Genomic DNA, 22,241 nt, shown 5'->3' on the forward strand with positions numbered 1-22,241 from the left:
AAACTTTCGGGAAACATTCCTAACACACAAAGAAAGAAAATATGTTATGTGGACATGTGTCCGGAAACGCTTACTTTCCATGTTAGAGCTCATTTTATTACTTCTCTTCAAATCACATTACTCATGGAATGGAAACACACAGCAACAGAACGTACCAGAGCGACTTCAAACACTTTTTTACAGGAAATGTTCAAAATGTCCTCCGTTAGCGAGGATACATGCATCCACGCTCCGTCGCATGGAATCCCTGATGCGCTGATGCAGCCCTGGAGGATGGCGTATTGTATCACAGCCATCCACAATACGAGCACGAAGAGTCTCTACATTTGGTACCGGGGTTGCGTAGACAAGAGCTTTCAAATGCCCCCGTAAATGAAAGTCAAGAGGGTTGAGGTCCGGAGAGCGTGGAGGCCATGGAATTGGTCCGTCTCTACCAATCCACCGGTCACCGAATCTGTTGTTGAGAAGCGTACGAACACTTAGAGTGAAATGTGCAGGAGCTCCATCGTGCACGAACCACACGTTGTGTCGTACTTGTAAAGGCACATGTTCTAGCAGCACAGGTAGAGTATCCCGTATGAAATCATGGCGGTGAATCGAGGAAGTACAGTACATACTGACGAAATTAAAATGAGCTCTAACATGGGAATTAAGCGTTTCGGGACACATGTCCACATAACATCCTTTCTTTATTTTTGTGTGAGGAATGTTTCCTGAAAGTTTGGCCGTACCTTTTTGTAACACCCTGTATTAAGTTGATCGTCGGTAAAGCAGATGCCAGACTGAGATTCATTGGAAGAATCCTAAGGAAATGCAATCCGAAAACAAAGGAAGTAGGTTAGAGTACGCCGGAGGGGGGGGGGGGGGGGGCTTGAATACTGCTCAGCAGTGTGGGATCCGTACCAGATAGGGTTGATAGAAGAGATAGAGAAGATCCAACGGAGAGCAGCACGCTTCGTTACAGGATCATTTAGTAATCGCGAAAGCGTTACGGAGATGATAGATAAACTTCAGTGGAAGACTCTGCAGGAGAGACGCTCAGTAGCTCCGTACGGGCTTTTGTTAAAGTTTCGAGAACATACCCTCACCGAAGTGTCAAGCAGTATATTGCTCCCTCCTACGTATATCTCGCGAAGAGACCATGAGGATAAAATCAGAGAGATTAGAGCCCGCACAGAAGCATACCGACAATCCTTCTTTCCACGAACAATACGAGACTGGAATAGAAGGGAGAGCCGATAGAGGTACTCAAGGTACCCTCCGCCACACACCGTCAGGTGGCTTGCGGAGTATGGATGTAGATGTAGATGTAGAACTTAGCGCGCTCAACGTTGACGTTCGACAGCACGGTCCGTGTGCCGACGGCTTAACAGCCTGAGTGGTGAGTTCACCGTAGATGTAGCGTTCTGTCAGTAATGGGAATGTTAATTAATAATAATACCAGTGCCTCGTGTCACAGCCCGGCGCGAGTACTTTTACCGTCGGCGATAACTCATGACGCTGCGCTGTGACGCTGGGCGTGGGCCACCTCACAGGTAAAGTGCGCTGACTCACCGTAGTCACGTTATCGCGTTCCGGTGCTCACGCACGCATTACGCACGCACGCATACGTAGCGTCCGCCCCACACGTGGACACTGAGTGTTGCAGAGTTCGCGTCGCGCGGAAGGCGAGCCAGGTCGCAGAACCGAGAGCGCTCCACCGACCGACCCTACGTAATTAATTGGCCCGAATTCGGTTGCGCGCAGCGGCGAGCGCGAAGTACGACGTCACGGGGGTCAGGGCGTGGTGGGGCCCCCATCCCGTGGGAGTGGACGCGCGACGGAAGGGTCGCTAATTTGGCTGCCGGACTTAATTGCTGCCGCCGTGTTGACGGCCATCATGTGCGGCCAGGTTTGGTAATTGACTCGCGCTGTGCGCCGAATCGGGTCTGACAGCTTCACGCACTCATATCAGCCGTCCAGTCACCAGGCGCTCCATTTTATCTGCGCCACAGTACTGCGACTACATGCGCTTGCGTCGTCGAGATCAGTAAAACACGGCGATACTCGACCAGAGGATTTGGACAATTGTTTCCCGGTGCTGGAACAGGCTTTCATAGGCACAATCGTCCAGCAAAGGGAGCGGCCCAGTTTTTACTATCAACAATTTTTTTCTAAAACAGAATTTCTCTCTGTAGGAAGTGTACAACATTACGTTATCAGAGATGGGAAAATCACTGAGGCATATGAAAAATATATATCTCTGCACGTTCTAAGCTCATATCAGGGTTCCAGTAAACAACAAATAGGTCAGAGAACAATGCAAGCTAAATAAGCAACTAATTATATTGTAACCTCCCAACAGAAAAATAAATAATATGTATAGCATTGACATTTAGTGTAACCTCCCTACAGTAAAATTCCGAAACCTCCCAACAGTAAAATATAATTACTTATATAATTGACATTCAGCGTAACCTCCCATTAAAAAAATTCCGTAACCTACCAAATAGTACAATGTGACTAATCTCTCAATAAAATTGCGGCTCACTTATAACCTTTCAATATTTGACTGTGAATGTAAACTGGTAAATTTTGGACGTCACCAGCGCTGCGTCATGGCCCTGAAAGATCATTCTGAATAAATTGAAAATTCTTACCTCAAGAAGGTCGCCGGATAACGCGTATATATCTGCTCCTATAAGAAATTTTTTGGCTCAGCCCTGTGCAATGCTGGCCGATAGATTTGTCATGTATAAAAGGAAACAACTGACCTTTCCTTTCAATAATCGGGATGACCAAGGATTGGTGAAATTAGTAAATTCTTTAAATTGAAATGAATGATTGTCAAAAGTTACTTTTTATGAGAAAGATTATTATTAAGAGATTTAAAAAAAAACATTTACATGGGACTTGATATAACAGTACTACATATGCGCGAGGCTGCTTTTACCTTACACTACAACGCTCAGGCTCCGCCATCGCTCCCCACGACCGGCCCAGCCAACTCGATACACCAGACTGCTAGCTAGCAAATACCTACCCCAACAACTGCTACACAGTTCCTACTGCATACAACACTGCTCTCCAGTCTGAGATTCTCTTACAGCTTAGATATTCCAGGCAGCGCCTGAGCAATCCATCGAAATTACATGTGCTCGAGTGCGCGAGCAACAAATTCCTTAATCATGGACCGCTTACAATATGTTTTCACCCCTCGCTAAGATAAAGTTAAGGGAGAAACAACAAAGGTTACATGAATCAATAACATAAAGCATTTGTTTAAATGGAGCAGACACCGGAGAAATGACTAAACAGACCAGAAGAAGACTTGAAGCGATGCAAATGGATTTTTTTATTTTTTTTTTATTTTATTTATTTATTTATTTATTTATTTATTTATTTATTTATTTTTTTTTTTGAGAAGTTGTAGACTGTCACGGTGAGAGATGGTCACAAATATAGAGATCACGAAGCGGATGAAAATTCCAACGCACGTCACGGTTGAATATGGAAAAACGGCGTTTAAAATGGTACTGACATGCAATAAGATTAGAGGAGGGACGAAGACCGAATAAAGTACTAAGTAGGCAAACTCAGTAGAAGAGAAAAAGAGGAAGATTCAGTGCAGGATGGAGAAATCAGGTGGAGGAGGATATGCAACGAAGAAATTTGAAAGAAGATCGAAAGAACAATCGAAAACTTGGATACGAGATAGCGAGAAAAAGCCGAACGAGCTGTAACCAGCTCGCAAAATAACAAGAATAAGTGTTTCTTGAGAAGGGAACAACTTCTCCTATTTATCATCGACGACTAAATCGGATAAGAGAAGTAGATTATGTGATATCCGGTGCTGGAAGAGAATTTTACAGCCATATTTTATCTGTACACAGGAACGGTATGTTTTTATCGAAGATACCAATTTCTCCATTTTACACCTTCCAATTGCTATTACTAAATCCAACGAAGGAAGTACACGGTTCGATTTTCGGTGCCGGAAGAGGTTTCGATAGCCAGCAAACATCCGAAAATGAAAGTCCGTGATGATTGCGAAGATAACAGACTCGCTGTTTTATCATCGTTCAAGTAAAGCGACTAAATCCCCTCACTCGCTGGATAATCACGCTGGCGCCGGCCGCTGTGGCCGAGCGGTCTAGGCGCTGCAGTTTGGAACCACGCGACCGCTACGGTTGCAGGTTTGAATCCTGCCTCGGGCTTGGATGTGTGTGATGTCCTTACGTTAGTTAGATTTAAGTAGTTCTAAGTTCGAGGGGACTGATGACCTCAGATGTTAAGTCCCATAGTGATCAGAGCCATTTGAACCATTTTTGAAATCCCGCTGGCGCTCAAAACGGAAGTACCCGTTTCGATTCGCGATGATGGAAAGCGTCTTAGAGCCGTAATCATCCAGAACTTGGAACTGTATGGATTTTACGAAATTGTTAATTTTACCGCACTAGTATTGCTCTAAACCTGCTCATTTCGTCGAGATCCGTAAACTACAGTGGGTCTGGACAAGAGGGTAGCATTCTCGCTGCTGGAAGATGTTTCCATGGCCGTAAGGCGTCCGGGAATGCTGCTGAATCCGCTTGTCTGGTAACATCGGTAAATTACGGTGGAGCTCAAAGAGGAAAGTCGCCCATTCGATGCCCAGTCACGAAAGTGGGTTTTATAGACGTTAAAATTCCGGAAATGGGAACGATATGGCTTTACCCTTTAGAAGGGCGTCTGTGTTTTACACCATCGCAATGCTGCGACTAAATCCTATTACATTGCCAAGCTTATGAAGTTTGGTACTGATTTCTCAGAATCTATGCAGCCAAATTGCGTGAAAATGTAATCACATGTCAGTTCAAAAATGGTTCAAATGGCTCTGAGCATTATGCGACTTAACTTCTGAGGTCATCAGTCGCCTAAGAACTAATTAAACCTAACTAACCTAAGGACATCACACACATCCATGCCCAAGGCAGGATTCGAACCTGCGACCGTATCGGTCGCTCGGCTCCAGACTGTAGCGCCTAGAACCGCACGGCCACTGCGGCCGGCATATGTCAGTTCTAGTATAATATATTTGTCCAATGAATACCAGTTTATCATCTGCATTTCTTCTTGGTGTAGCAGTTTTAATGGCCAGCAGTGTATCTTCACTCAGATAATGAATTAAATTCGTCATGGGATGTATCTGGTTCGATTCTAGGTGCTGGAAGATATATTTGCAGCAATAGATTGTCCATAAATGAGAACGGTATCTGTTTAGATCGCCGAGGTCGCTAAAGTACCCATCTGCTCGACAACGGAAATAGCCTATTCGATTCCAGGTAATTGAAGAGATAGTTACAACTGTGAATCTTCCGGAAATGGGAACGGTATGGTTTCTGATACGAACAATGGGCCTAGCCCTGTCGGAGTGACTTGTGTGCCTCAACGATGCAGTTAATAGTATCGTAGGTGCAAGTACATCGAATGGGTATGTGTTGAGAGGCTAGACCGACTTGTGGATCCTGAAGAGCAGCAACAGCCTTTTCTGTAGTTGCAGCGGCAACAGTCTGGGTGGTGGACTGATCAGCAACCAGTGAAACACACTTTTGAGGAAACAATTGAATTTCACAATGAAGAAATCAATACTTCAAGGTTTTATGATGATATTGTGATTCTGTAAGATGACGAAGAAGTCAGCTTCAGCAGTATGATAAATATTTATGGATAGCAAATAGATATTTATCGTACAGCTGGAGCGGTGTTTTTCGTCGTGGCATAATTCTACAGTTGTGGATGCCCAGAATAGAAGATTCTGTAGGAGACGCCGAATCACTTAGTTAATCCAAATTACAGACCAGGTTGAAAGATTGGGTGGTATTCAATAGTTGGTTGAGAAAACCATGTCAGATATAATGAAGCTGGAGAAGAATAAATGGGTGTGAGGAAAGAAGGAAGTTGAGGGTGTTATAGTGACTTGTGCAATTGAAATGCTGTTGCAATTGTCACATAGCTGATGGAAGACAGATTAAGTGTTACAGACTCTCTGCTGTTCCTAATCTATATAAACGATTTAGGAGACAATCTGACCAGCCTCTTACATTATTCGGAGATGATGCTGTCTATTACCTTCTAGCGAAGTCATCAGACGATCGAGATCAACTCCAAAATGATTTAGATAGATATTTGTATTGTGCGAGAAGTGGCATTTGTCTACGAATAAGGAAAATTGTGTGGTGATCTTCATGAGTACAAAAAGGAATTCGCTAAATTTCGGTTACACGATAAATCACACAAATACAATGTAAATTCAACTAAATACCTAGGAATGACGAACAGGCTAAACTGGAACGACCACGTAAATAATGTTCTGGGGAAGGCAAACCAAAGACTGCGTTTTATTGGCAGGACACTAAGAAAACACAACAAGTTTCCGAAAGAGACTGCCTAAACTACACTCTTGCGCCCTCTGGTAGAGTACTGATATGAGCTATGGGATACTTACCAGACAGGGTTGACAGAGACATCGAAAAAGGCCAAAGAAGGGCAACTCATTTTGTATCATCACCAGATAGGGCACAGACTGTCACGGATATTATACGCGATTTGGGGTGGCAGTCATTAAAAGAAAGGCCTCTTCCCTTGCGGCGTGACGTTTTCACAAAATTTTAATCACCGGTCTTCTACTCAGAATATGGACATATTCTGTTGTCACCATCTTACAATGTGACAATTATTGAACTATATGAAAAAGTAAATTAGTTGCAAACTACAGCATACACACACTTTATTCGACATGTAAAGGACACTACAAATATTGGGATTTAGGTTATGAGAAGTTCGATATGCCCGCCATCATTGGCAATGATGTGGCGCAGACGAATAGAGAAATTCTGCATGACCAGCTGAAGTGTCGGAACATCGATGCTGTCGAAGACCTCCTGAATGGCTGTTTTCAGCTCAGCAGTTCTTTTGGAGTTATTGCTGTACGCCTTTAATATAGGCCCACAAAAAGGGGTCTCATGTGTTCGGAGACGCAGAATATGGCGAGCAATCGAGGCCCATGCCAATGGCATCTGGGTACCCCGGAACCAGAATGCGGTCCCCAAAGTGCTCCTCCAGGACATCAAACACTCCCCTGCCTAACAATACCACCACTTGCAAATTAGGTTAGAAATCAGATTAATAATGTTGTTCAAGCAGCATGCGTTCGCTTTATCGGGCAACAACAAAGTTATTGACTGTGCATGATATCGCCAGAATGTAAATAATGAAGTCACTGTAAAAAATTCATTAATTTTGGCACTTATCTTGAATGGATTCCCACGTAGATTTCGTCGAAGTTGTTATGGCTCATCTTGTAGATTCTAGGGTGATTCCACTTTGACTGCTAGAAGGTCGAGATCTGTATTTAGCAATATTTGAAGACAAATGCGTTTTTCAGGAAATTCTTAATGATCAAACAATCCCTGATCAGAACAATGGTATGGTAGAAATAATTTTTGACTTGGTGTTCACGATCCACATTTTTATTAAACTTCTTGTAAATTCACATATGCTTCTTCCTAATTGTCACATCATCAAGAAAACAGTTTTGTATCAATCTTCGTATATTTAATTTCCACTTTAACCAAACACAGGACTTGACTGTCCTTTTACAAAGCGAAATAACAACTTCTGCAAAGTGAAACAAAGACTGCTTTGTGCACATTCGCGCCTAAACGGTTACAAGTAAGTCAAAGATTATGACAGTCTCACAGAAATGATTACACACAAGAACCATATCACTGTAATATATCGATACATCGGAGTACCTATACATTAATAAAACCAAATGTGAATATTGTCACAAAAATATGTCTGTTACTTCGCAGAAAAGTAGTACGATATTACTGGTATCGAGAACTGGGGTTGGAGTGCCGTAATGGTCACGAAAATAAAGAACAATTACACCTGCTTGGATAGGGTCTACCTTCGTCTTGCATGAACCACATCTAGTAGAAATCAGCGTCACTTTAGATAATGGGAATGAAATCATTTTCCAAAACCTTCACGTACCGTTCGGTCGTCACCGTGCCATCAAGGAATATCGCACCGCTTGTTCCGTGAATGTTGCACACCACACAGTCACCCGTTGAGGGTGAAGAGACTTCTCTAACCGAAAATGCGGATTCTCAGTTCCCCAAATGCGTCACTTTTTTCTTACTGACGAACCCATCCAAATGATACTGGGCTTTGCCGCTTAACTAAACCAGATAACACATACTAATTCCCATCATGCCCCGCGGCCAATCGTGCAGTTTGAACGTCCTGACGCAAACCTTTTAGAAGTTATGTCGATTTTATTTCATATACACTCCTGGAAATTGAAATAAGAACACCGTGAATTCATTGTCCCAGGAAGGGGAAACTTTATTGACACATTCCTGGGGTCAGATAAATCACATGATCACACTGACAGAACCACAGGCACATAGACACAGGCAACAGAGCATGCACAATGTCGGCACTAGTACAGTGTATATCCACCTTTCGCAGCAATGCAGGCTGCTATTCTCCCATGGAGACGATCGTAGAGATGCTGGATGTAGTCCTGTGGAACGGCTAGCCATGCCATTTCCACCTGGCGCCTCAGTTGGACCAGCGTTCGTGCTGGACGTGCAGACCGCGTGAGACGACGCTTCATCCAGTCCCAAACATGCTCAATGGGGGACAGATCCGGAGATCTTGCTGGCCAGGGTAGTTGACTTACACCTTCTAGAGCACGTTGGGTGGCACAGGATACATGCGGACGTGCATTGTCCTGCTGGAACAGCAAGTTCCCTTGCCGGTCTAGGAATGGTAGAACGATGGGTTCGATGACGGTTTGGATGTACCGTGCACTATTCAGTGTCCCCTCGACGATCACCAGTGGTGTACGGCCAGTGTAGGAGATCGCTCCCCACACCATGATGCCGGGTGTTGGCCCTGTGTGCCTCGGTCGTATGCGGTCCTGATTGTGGCGCTTACCTGCACGGCGCCAAACACGCATACGACCATCATTGGCACCAAGGCAGAAGCGACTCTCATCGCTGAAGACGACACGTCTCCATTCGTCCCTCCATTCACGCCTGTCGCGACACCACTGGAGGCGGGCTGCACGATGTTGGGGCGTGAGCGGAAGACGGCCTAACGGTGTGCGGGACCGTAGCCCAGCTTCATGGAGACGGTTGCGAATGGTCCTCGCCGATACCCCAGGAGCAACAGTGTCCCTAATTTGCTGGGAAGTGGCGGTGCGGTCCCCTACGGCACTGCGTAGGATCCTACGGTCTTGGCGTGCATCCGTGCGTCGCTGCGGTCCGGTCCCAGGTCGACGGGCACGTGCACCTTCCGCCGACCACTGGCGACAACATCGATGTACTGTGGAGACCTCACGCCCCACGTGTTGAGCAATTCGGCGGTACGTCCACCCGGCCTCCCGCATGCCCACTATACGTCCTCGCTCAAAGTCCGCCAACTGCACATACGGTTCACGTCCACGCTGGTGAGGCATGCTACCAGTGTTAAAGACTGCGATGGAGCTCCGTATGCCACGGCAAACTGGCTGACACTGACGGCGGCGGTGCACAAATGCTGCGCAGCTAGCGCCATTCGACGGCCAACACCGCGGTTCCTGGTGTGTCCGCTGTGCCGTGCGTGTGATCATTGCTTGTACAGCCCTCTCGCAGTGTCCGGAGCAAGTATGGTGGGTCTGACACACCGGTGTCAATGTGTTCTTTTTTCCATTTCCAGGGGTGTAGTTCAGTAATTGTAACACTGTACATAGGAAGAAATGACCATAGTAATAAAACAGAAGGAATCAGAGCTCGTAGACTAAGAGTTAAGTCTTGGTCTTTTCTCACGCTCTGTTAGGGAGTGCAATGGAAGGGAAATAGTCTCGAGGTTGTTCGAAGAATCTCTACCAGGCTCTTATGTGAGGTTTTCAGAGTAGTCATATAGATGTAGATGAATAAGTGTCATCGCTGGTTTATTACCGATCGGAAACTACTTCGAGAAAGCGTAATGAAAGACGGTCAAACTGTATGAATTGGAACTGCATGAAGCTAAAGGACCTAATATGAGGAAAAGTGTGGAGTAGTATTTGATCGAGCAGTGGGAGGCAAATGTTAAAATTATGTAAAATTATGTTTCTTAAATGTTCCTAATCAATAGAATATTACGTCATGTTTCGTACGTACATGTGGAACAAAATTATTGTTTACTGCACATTATATTTTCAAGTGGCTTTAATTCAGCAACCAACGCGTCTTGATGATGAATAGAGATTTGTGAGCCGATATGTTGGAAGCAGAAATAATTTTGTTCCGGATGCACTCTCGAAAGATGATGGAATATGCTGTAAATTGATAACAAAACTTACAGGAAGGAAATAGAAACGTAAATTGATAAAGCATATAGTCTAACATTTCTGTTTTCTCTTCATTAGGAGAAGAATTATTTGGTAGCCCGCTGCACACAGAAACTTCCACACTGCAATTTTAATACGGCCAGAATGAAACAATTAAATTCAGCACACAACAGTACTTATAAAGGCTATTAGCTGAACGAATTTTTAAATTAACGGTGGCGCCGTCCAGCGAGCAATACAAATTGATCCGCTTGGGATTCGTTAAGGGTTTACACTGAATGAGTTCACGTTTTTTTTAACGACCATTAATTTTCATTATTTTCCCCGCTATTCTATTAGTTGGCGAAGCTTTATTAATTCGGGCATTGGTCGGGAATATATTACTTCGCTGTGTGAAATGGATTTTCCACCAAAGACATGAAACGCTATTTTTGCATGAAGGGAGGGCATATTTTGCAAATATGAATTTGTGGTAGTCGTGGTGCGACACACGCTGTGTTGACTGTGCGTCCCTTAGATTAAAATTGTGTACCACTTTGGGACTCTAGGAACCTCGTATTATGAGCAAGAGCAATGTCACTACAAAACGTAAAGAAAGGTAAGTCAGAGTTATTACAGAACAAAGTGTAGAACTTTAGTGTAATGGAACATAGACCCTAATTCAAGGAAGAGATTTTTGAGATTGTATGTTTAGAGCACAGCATGGTATATGGCAGAGGTGTTGTCCACTTTGGGGAATCCGGAAAAGTAGAGCATCAAATGGTTTCAAAAAATGGCTCTGAGCACTATGGGACTCAACATCTTAGGTCATAAGTCCCCTAGAACTTAAAACTACTTAAACCTAACTAACCTAAGGACATCACACACACCCATGCCCGAGGCAGGATTAGAACCTGCGACCGTAGCAGTCCCGCGGTTCCGGACTGCAGCGCCAGAACCGCACGGCCACCGCGGCCGGCCATCAAATGGTTTGAGACGTGGTATGTACACAAGTATGCTAAGATTTAAGTGGACTGATATGGTAAGAAATGAGGCGTCTCTCAGCAGAATCAGCGAGATTTTTCTTTCTTTTAAAAAAAAAAACGTTTATTTGTTTCATTGGGAAATCCTGCCTGCTTGGATGTTACGTTTGTGCTGGCTCATGCCGTTTTGTAGTTAGATTTTCTTATATCTAAGTGGCGGAATTCCACATCATGGTATTCACTTAGAACTGGGGGAAAAGCCAAAACTCCAGTCAAGATGACACTGGATTATCATCTGGTAGTCTCTGAGAGTTTCTTACGCTAGGTTTTTAATGTAGTTGATGTTCTAATGATGGATTACTTTATCTCTTTGTAGATTTTTTGTTCTAGATTATGAATGATGCCTATGTTATATGCTCTATAGTTTGAGTGTGAGTAATTAATTCATTGATTGGTAAACTCTATTCCTAAACTAGTGTGAGTTGGGAGGATGGTCATGTGGGTATGTGGAGGGTCGTTTCACTTCACTTCACTGGGGTGGTTGGAGAGGGTTGGAGGGAGTTGATGGGACACTTCACTTCTCTGTATTTGCTGCATTCTTCTTTTTCTAATTTTTTCTGTAAGCTCCTTGTTATTGGGGTATGTTCGTTGTATTGCATTTGCGGAAGACACTGACAAGAATAAGTTAAGAAACTGCAGGACTTGTGTTAAGACATCAGAGAATGATCATCAAGGTAGGTGGGTAAAGGTATAGAGGGTAGAAACTGTAGGCAAAAATTGGCATAAAACCAAAAAAAATTAGAGTACATTGAGTCTAAGTGCTACTCTGAGGATGAAGAGGTTAGCACAGGAAAGGAAGTCTTGACGGCCCGCAGGTGAACTGGGAACACAAACGTGCGGTTTGTTTTAAAATACGAGTGCATTTGTGTATACGTCACAGGCATGTCAGCGGTATACAGCACAAAGAGGCGAATGGCAGCTGCGAGGAGGAGGTTTCTGATACTTAAAATGGGGACGATTTCAGCACAGGAACAACGTGTAATCATTGCGTGGAGTGACGCCGTCGTGTCATCCTGAATGGAGGATGCGGATAGGAGGGGCGTGGGGTCAGCACACCGCTATCCCGGTCGTAATGATGGTATTCTTGACCGCAGCCGCTACTATTGGGTCAAGTAGCTCCGCAGTTGGCATCACGAGGCTGAGTGCACCCCGAAAAATGGCAACAGCGCATGGCGGCCTGGATGGTCACCCATCCAACTGCCGACCACGACCGACAGCGCTTAACTTCGGTGATCTCACGGGAACCGGTGTAGCCACTGCGGCAAGGCCGTTGCCTGCGTGGAGTGACACCGACTGAAATTCATCGCCGGCTGGGGGAGAAACGTAGTTATGTCACGAATGTGTCCGATGTGCGTTCGTGGGTGCGACAGTTCAGAGAAGGCCGAACGTCGTGTGTCAACAAATCGAGACAGCCTTGTCCGGTGTGACGACATGATTGAGCGAGTGGAGAGAGAAGTTTTGGAGGGTCGACGAATGAGTGTGGAACAAGTCGTCTCCCTATTTGGCATTTTCGGGGGATCTGCGCACAGAATCCTGCACGGAGACCTCAAAATGCGAAAAATGTCCCCCAGGTGGATTCCACGAATGCTGACAGACCACACGGATGTACACGTGGCGTGTTGCCTGGCAACGTTGACGCGTCATGACTCCAGGATTGGGACTTTCTCTTCATCGACTGTGACAGTGGATGAGACACGGATGCTGTTTTTCAGTCCTGAAACGAATCGCCAGTCAGTTCAATGAAATCACACACACACACACACACACACACACACACACAAACACGCACACAGTAATATAAGAAATTGAGTCCGCCTTGATGCAAAACACCTTATTATTGGTTTATTTCTTTATTCTCCCAAACTAGTTTCGGCGACAAATATCACCATCATCAGTCGTTTTATTTTTAAATCTAAAATATGCAGAAAATAGCACGGTTACACAAACACAGTAGCACATTGTTACACTTTTTACTATTCCTTTTTTTGAAATACAGTTTACTATGGATACTTTCAGACTACCTAATTTATTATGTGTTACAGCATGTTTTAAGCAATTATTGTCGCTGTTTGCGACAAATTTTCCGTGCGCTTTTATTTCTGTTCCCGTTTTTTACTTAGCGAACACCATGTCATCTGCAAACCATGTGAGCGGCTGTTAGTAAACAAACACTAAAAGTTGAACTTCGTATGTCAGCAATATATACTTGGGGTTGTGGTAGTGTTGTGGAAAACCAGTTATTTGGTGTGTACTGACCTGTTACTTAGCTGTTCGTGCACTCACGTTCGTTGCTGACGAGTAGCTAAGTAACAGGTCAGTACACACCAAATAACTGGTTTTCCACAACACTACCACAACCCCAAGTATATATTGCTGACATACGAAGTTCACCTTTCAGTATTTGTTTACTAACAGCCGCTCACATGGTTTGCAGATGACATGATGTTCGCTAAGTAAAAAACGGCAACAGAAAAAAAGCGCACGGAAAATTTGTCGCAAACAGCGACAATAATTGCTTAAAACATGCTGTAACATATAATAAATTAGGTAGTATGAAAGTATCCATAGTAAACTATATTTCAAAAAACTAGTAGTAAAAAATGTAATAATGTGCTACTGTGTTTGTGTAACCATGCTATTTTCTGCATGTTTGATTAAGAAAAACCCACTGATGATGGTGATATTTGTCGCCGAAACTAATTTGTGATAATAAAGAAATAAACGATATACAAGGTGTTTTCCATCAAGGCGGACTCAATTTCTGATTCCTGTTTTCTATGCAAACGCGAACCAAATGGAAGAGTTCCAAGATAAAATCACACATCTACACACACCACCACCAAAAAAATTTCGGATAAGCAAGCTCCAATGGTAAAAAAATTAAAGAAATGATCCTAGCCACGTTATTGCGCTGTACTGGCGTAGTCTTACATATTACGTTGCAAAGGGCACTACGGTGACAGGTGTATCCTGCCAAAATGTTTCGAATAATAAGCACCTTCCAGCACTGCATTGAAGAATGGCCGGACAAGGCTGCAGGTGTGGCTTTTTCAGCAAGACAATGCACCGGCGTGTCGTGCGGACGCGAGGCTGACGTTTCTTCGTGACAATATCTTTGAAATGACTTCTCATGCTTCCTGCTCACCTAATCTGGCTCCTAGCGACGTTTGGCTGTTTGCGACGACGAAAGGCAATCTCCGTGGTCGTAGCACATTCACTAGCCGCGCCGCTATTGCGTCAGAGATTTTCCTGTGCTTAAATCAGAGTCCTAAAGAAGCGTTCGCACCCGCGGATGGAATCATGGCGACGCCGTTGTGAAAAATTTGTACGGCTGCAGGGAGGTTACGCTGACAAGTTTCACTGTTTTCCTGTGATTAACGTGTGAGAAAGGAAATGTGAAGTGTTGTAACTTGAATGAAACTCGTATAATTACGTCTCCCGCATTTGGATTATTTGCATCACGCAACGATCCTTCCGTATTCCCTGACACCTCGCCTCTCGCACACGCGTGAATGTTTAGTTGAAGCTTTGCCACGGAATGTCAACTTCGCCTGTGCAGCGAAGACAGAGAAGAAATTGCAATGCTATTATCCAGGTTAGTAGGTGTGTCATTCATTTGAATACATGTTGAACTGGTTGGACCTCCGCTCTGTTACTGAGAAATTAGCGACGCCTATTCCCATCTGTTTGATTAATACCAATGAATAAACTGAATGTGCGTAGTTCTTGCGTGCTATTTCTTGTACGACACGACAGAAATATTGGCCGTAAGCACGTGCTCAAATTATGCGGACGTGGGCAGATTTTGATATTGTGTAAATAATGAGATTTAAAAAAAAGAAAAACATTTTTTTCTATATATATTCTAAGATGGATAGATGGATAGAGCGTCTGCCATGTAAGCAGGAGATCCCGGGTTCGAGTCCCTGTGGGGGCACACATTTTCATCCGTCCCCGTTGACGTATGTCAACGCCTGTAAGCAGCTAAGGGTGTTCATTTCATTGTAATTACATTTTTTTTCTTTTCCTGCAATCTTTGTATTTTTTAAATCTATTTAACTATAAATTCCCATTTTGTTTTTGATTACCTTTTTATTTCTGATAATGAGTAATGAGAACCGAATCTGGTGAACAGTTTTATACCCATCCATCGCGAGCAAGACAAGTGTGAGAAGAGACGTCATGAGTGCGGCACTGGTTACATGGAATAAAAATGCAGTGTCACCTCTGCTCATACCACTTTGAAGTGTAGCTTCCTGCAACTTTTCCGTCAGCAAATTGTCTGCTTGTATTTCCTCTAACGCAGACCTAAACTTTCATTTCGCAAACGTGACGAAACTCGTGTCCGCCCTAGTACTGCGCTCATTTCTGTCGGACTGCTACCTCTATCCATGCCAAGCGCTTTGATGCTATGTCATCAATCACTCGTGAATTCATACAGCTCTGAGGGTATACAAATTGGACACGCAGCTTTTGTTTCCCCATTTTAAAAAAAAATTTTTTTTAGTGTGCTTCTCCTACTTCTCTTCTCGGCAAAACATCGCCCGTTTTCCGACATTCTGCTGCCCGCTGTGGAACACCTCGCGGCCCGGTATGAAACTTTAAAGCTATTCATACATTTTTTTTCCTCGTACGCGACTCGCCGATCATGCATTATTCACCAGAGCGGCGCGGCCTTTCGTCAAAAAGGGAGAGGGAGTTTCACGCCGCGTGTCCCTACCCGACCCCTGTACGTCGGTGGCTCCGCAGCTTTGCGCTGTAAATGAACCCGTGTTATACCAGTCTGGCCCATGCATAATGTCGGTGTACGAAATTTGAAAACTGCAACCAAAATGATGCTGCACGTTATTCATACGTACATAAATAACTTATGCCTTTAGTTTTATAGCATTGTACACCGGTTTGTCGTGCGCTTGAAAAATGTAAAACTGACGTTTCTGTAAATTATACCTGAACATTTTCTAAATTTTAGCTGCGTAACAGCAGAAATAAAATCATTTTGTTTCTCTGGCCTTATTGCGAAGCAACTACTGGGAGTGTTAAATTTACACTACTGGCCATTAAAATTGTTGCACCAAGGGGTATTCCTTGGAGAAATATATTGTACTAAAACTGACATGTGATTACATTTTCACGCAATTTCGGTGCATAGATCCTGAGAAATCAGTACCCAGAACAACCGCCTCTGGCCGTAATAACGGCCGTGATACGCCTGGGCATTGAGTCAAACAGAGCTTGAATGGCGTGTACAGGTACAGCTGCCCATGCAGCTTCAACACGATACCACAGTTCATCGAGAGTAGTGACTGGCGTATTGTGACCAGATGTTTTAAATTGGTGAGAGATCTGGAGAATGTGATGGCCACGGCAGGAGTCGAACATTTTCTGTATCCAGAAAGGCCCGTACAGAACCTGCAATATGCGGTCGTGCATTATCCTGCTGAAATGTAGGGTTTCGCAGGGATCGAATGAATGGTAGAGCCACGGGTAGTGACACATCTGAAATGTAACGTCCACTGTTCAAAGTGCCGTCAATGCGAACAAGAGGGCAGCGCGGGATTAGCCGAGCGGTCTCAGGCGCTGCAGTCATGGACTGTGAGGCTGGTCCCGGCGGAGGTTCGAGTCCTCCCTCGGGCATGGGTGTGTTTGTCCTCAGGATAATTTAGATAAAGTAGTGTGTAAGCTTAGGGACTGATGATCTTAACCAGTATGGCGATGACGAATACACGCTTGTAATGTGCGTTCACCGCGATGTCGCCAAACACGGATGCGACCATCGTGATGCTGCCATTCGTGCACCGAGGTTCATCGTTGAGTACACCATCGCAGGCGCTTCTGTCTGTGCCCGCATCTCGTGGTCGTGCGGTAGCGTTCTCGCTTCCCACGCCCGGGTTCCCGGGTTCGATTCCCGGCGGGGTCAGGGATTTTCTCTGCCTCGTGATGGCTGGGTGTTGTGTGCTGTCCTTAGGTTAGTTAGATTTAAGTAGTTCTCAGTTCTAGGGGACTTATGACCACAGCAGTTGAGTCCCATAGTGCTCAGAGCCATTTGAACCATTTTTTAGCTTCTGTCTGTAAAGCAGCGTCAAGGGTAACCGCAGCCACGGTCTCCGAGCTGATAGTCCGTGCTGCTGCAAACGTCGTCGAACTGTGCGTGCAGATGGATGTTGTCTTGCAAACGTCCTCATCTGTTGACTCAGGGATCGAGGCGTGGCTGCACGATGCTTTACAGCCATGCGGATAAGATGCCTGTCATCTCGACTGCTAGTAATACGAGGTCGTTGGGATCCAGCACGGCGTTCCGTATTACCCTCCTGAACCCACCGATTCCATATTCTGCTTACAGTCATTGGATCTCGACCAACGCGAGCAGCAATGTCGCGATGCGATAAACCGCAATCGCGATAGGCTACAATCCGACCTTTATCAAAGTCGGAAACGTGATGGTACGCATTTCTCCTCCTTACACGAGGCAGCACAACAACGTTTCACCAGGCAACGCCGGTCAACTGCTGTTTGTGTATGAGAAATCGGTTGGAAACTTTCCTCATGTGAGCACGTTGTAGGTGTCGCCACCGGCGCCAACCTTGTGTGAATGCTCTGAAAAGCTAATCATTTGCATATCACAGCATCGTCTTCCTGTCGGTTAAATTTCGCGTGTGTAGCACGTCATCTTCGTGGTGTAGCAATTTTAATTGCCAGTGGCGTAGATCGAACTTTAGACGAAATTAGCTTTCGCGTAACGGTTATACAAACGTCTTTATTTTTTTTCACTGCCCACACGGGAAAGTTTAAATTAATAATGTTAACAAAACATTTGACTACGTCGGTGCCGCAAGAGCCCAGTCAATGCAGACCAGGTTCAAATGTTTCAAATGGCGCTGAGCACTATGGGACTCAACTGCTGAGGTCATAAGTCCCCTAGAACTTAGAACTACTTAAACCTAACTAACCTAAGGACAACACACACATCCATGCCCGAGGCAGGATTCGAACCTGCGACCGTAGCGGTCGCGCGGTTCCAGACTGTAGCGCCAGAACCACTCGGCCACCAGCGGCCGGCGTTGTTGTAACACACTAAAAAAAATTCTTTTTACGCCATTTATTATGCGTTCCCTTAGCGGTGTAAAAAAATGAAGCTTCTAAGTCAGTGGAATCAAAAGATAAAGGCCATTTATATCACATATTTTGGCACTCACAAACTCATTCGTCAAAACCTATAGGGACCTTGCCGTTGACCTATAATCATAAAATTTGCCGAGACTCAAGTGTTGTTGCCTTTCGTGGCAGCCCATCCTGGGGCTACATTTCAGTAAGATAATGTTCATCCGCATGGGGCGAGAATTTTTGCTACTTGTCTTCGCATCTCCCAAACCCTACCCTGGCCAGAAACATCGCCGGATCTCTCCCCAACGTTTGGAGGATTATGCGCGTGGCCCTCCAAACAGCTCGCCAATTGGACAGTCTGGCACGATATCCACCAGAATGACATCGAACAACTCTATTGTATGTAGGCTGTTTAGGTTCTTATGTTGGTAACGCCACGTAGCGCTCTGTATGAAAATCACTGACTGTGCTGTGTCCAGTCTGTGGCTGGTTGGCATTGTTGGAACATTCGCTATTGTAGTGTTGGGCACCTGTATGTTAACAATGCGTAGCGTTGTGCAGAGGGGGTGAGCAGCCAACAGTGGTGGACGTGGGGAGAGACATGGCAGAATTTTGAGAGCGGACGATCTGGACGTGTGTCCATCAGAAAGAGAAAATTTGTAATACTGGATATCATGAACTGATATATATATATATATATATATATATATATATATATATATATATATATATATATATATATATATATGATGATTTTTGAACATTATTAAGGTAAATACATTGCTTGTTCTCTTTCAAAATCTTTCATTTGCTAACTATGCCTATCAGTAGTTAGTGCCTTCAGTAGCTAGAATCTTTTATTTAGCTGGCAGTATTGCAGTATTGGCGCTCGCTGTATTGCAGTAGTTGGAGTAACATAGATTTTTGTGAGGTAAGTGATTCATGAAAGGTATAGGTTGTTGTTAGTCAGGTCCATTCTTTTGTAGGGATTATTGAAAGTCAGATTGCGTTGCGCTAAAAATATTGTGTGTCAGTTCAGTGTTGATCAGAGTAAGTAAAGAGAGAAATGTCTGAGTACATTCAGTTCTGCTCAGCTGTTTGAAAATCAAATAACGTAAGAGGTTTATCAGCTCAGTAATTCATTAATTTTTCAAAGGGGATGTTTCACTATCAGTCAGTGCCAATTGCTTCCTTTGGGGTAGAGGTGGACCAACGCGTTATTGGCTTGCTCAATCTAAACTCTTTCTCTTGAAAATGTTCACATGTGTGTGAAATCTTATGGGACTTAACTGCTAAGGTCATCAATCCCTAAGCGTACACACTACTTAACCTAAATTATCCTAAGGACAAACACACACACCGATGCCCGAGGGAAGACTCGAACCTGCGCCTTGCTCTTGAATAAATCATCCAATTGTTCGTCTGTACATGCACACCACATTCACCATTTCCGTCCCATTCGTATGATTCCTTCGTAGTGCGTCGTTTGTGTTTCTTGGAGTGCACATCCGATCTTAATAGACACACGTTCACTGCCGGGGCTTTCGTCAGCGTCGGAGTGTCGCGTGACTGACAGATACCAGTCGTAGCGTTCTGCAGAGCGGCCGGTGCGCTCTTTCAGTGGGGGTGGGCTGACCGATGTTCCTGCCAGGGCGACCACAGCGGCAGACCTGCGACCACCACCACGCCACATCGTACGGCGCCAAAGCACGGCAGAGTGGGGCACTGCAGGCGTCGCGACGCTACGCGTGCACCGGCGGGCGGCTGGCGCCGGCTCGGCGTCGCGATCGAAGCCTCTGCGGCGCGTTGCGTTTCCTTTGTTCCTGCCTCCCCCGCACCTCCCCCACACCTCCCTGCTGCACAGCTGTTCCCGCGCCTGCATTAACCGCAGTGGAGGCCGACTGTCTCGCACCAGCTGCTGCGCCACGAGCTAGGGTTAATCCTACAAGTAACCGACTCCCCCCCCCCCCCGCTCGTGCTGCCTGATTAACTGCTCACCGTGAACAACCCTCCCACATTTCCCCGGATTTCCCCTATTATAGCAATTGGTCTAATCCTCTCTTGTTTACTGCCTGTTTCTCCGCACTGTTCTTCAAACTGAAGACCACCACCAACACCACAACAACAACAACAACAACCTTGCAAAGTAATACGAAATGGCATGTGCACGTCAGATTGGCAGTAGAGAAGGAGAATGCTCGACTTCGTTTTACTGGGAGAATTTTGGGAAAGTGTAGTTCACCCAGAACGGAGACTGTCTGATTTGTTAGTGGTGGAGTCTGTTAGCACGCAAGAATTATGGGGATGCTTCGTAAACTCAAATGGGTATCCCAGGAGGGAAGACGACGCTCATTTCGTGAGGCACTGTTCGGTAAATTTATAGAACCGCCATTTGAGATCGACTGAAGATCGATTCTACTGAAGCCGACGTATTTTTCGCGTAAGGACCACGCAGGTAAATAAATATAAATGTCGTGCGACTAGGGCCTCCCGTAGGGTAGACCATTCACCGGGTAAAACTCTTTCGATTTGACGCCACTTCGGCGACTTGCGCGTCGATACCACGCAGGTAAGATGCGAGAAATTAGACATTGTATGGAGACTTTTAGACACTTGTTTCTCCCTCGTTCTGTCTGCGAGTGCAAGAGGTGAGGAAGTGACTACTGGCGGTACCGTTTTGCGGCTTGTAGAGTATCCAGGTAGACATGTACTGGGGTGACTAATATTTCGTTCATTAAGATTTGTCAGAATTCAGTACACTGCCCTGTAAGCCTGCCCATATTAAGTCGCCATCAGTGGGTAGGAAAAAATCTGTATAGCTCCATCTATACATCGTAAGGAATCTTACGATGTTTAGCAGAAAACAGTACAGGGTAATTTCGTCCCACTACCGTTTCATCTACTGCCTTTATGTTGGCGAATGGTGTTTTGGAAGAATAATAATTATGGCTGGATCTCGGTGTCAGCTCCAATTGCTCTGACTTTCTTGAAGTGGTCGTTTCAGGAGACAAATGTGGGAGGATGCAGCATGCTGCACTCCTCTTCTTGCTTCGAAAATTCAAGAGTAAACCTCGCCGTGATGCACAACACCGCTCCTGTTGCTTCTGCCACTGGAATTTATGGAGCGCCTCCATAACGCTATCCTCTATTAATCCTGTCTACTAAGGATTCGAGCCGGTCCGAGTGCCCGTAAGGTAATTAAAACATTCAATTTCAGATTTGTAGTTCCATATTCAAAGCAAATCATTTGATATACACTCCTGGAAATGGAAAAAAGAACACATTGACACCGGTGTGTCAGACCCACCATACTTGCTCCGGACACTGCGAGAGGGCTGTACAAGCAATGATCACACGCACGGCACAGCGGACACACCAGGAACCGCGGTGTTGGCCGTCGAATGGCGCTAGCTGAGCAGCATTTGTGCACCGCCGCCGTCAGTGTCAGCCAGTTTGCCGTGGCATACGGAGCTCCATCGCAGTCTTTAACACTGGTAGCATGCCGCGACAGCGTGGACGTGAACCGTATGTGCAGTTGACGGACTTTGAGCGAGGGCGTATAGTGGGCATGCGGGAGGCCGGGTGGACGTACCGCCGAATTGCTCAACACGTGGGGCGTGAGGTCTCCACAGTACATCGATGTTGTCGCCAGTGGTCGGCGGAAGGTGCACGTGCCCGTCGACCTGGGACCGGACCGCAGCGACGCACGGATGCACGCCAAGACCGTAGGATCCTACGCAGTGCCGTAGGGGACCGCACCGCCACTTCCC

General features: G+C 45.3%; 1 protein-coding gene and 1 pseudogene across 1 annotated transcript in view; both read right to left on the reverse strand.

The window, feature by feature from the left end:
- The window catches only part of LOC126215325 (uncharacterized), a 624,418-nt gene that overhangs the window by 369,324 nt on the left and 232,853 nt on the right, over window positions 1-22,241 (reverse strand). The gene's annotated exons all lie outside the window — the stretch shown is intronic.
- On the reverse strand, window positions 12,525-12,642 carry LOC126215534 (5S ribosomal RNA; annotated as a pseudogene).

This window comes from Schistocerca nitens, chromosome 12 (assembly GCF_023898315.1).
Source record: "Schistocerca nitens isolate TAMUIC-IGC-003100 chromosome 12, iqSchNite1.1, whole genome shotgun sequence".
In the NCBI taxonomy this organism is placed as follows: domain Eukaryota; kingdom Metazoa; phylum Arthropoda; class Insecta; order Orthoptera; family Acrididae; genus Schistocerca; species Schistocerca nitens.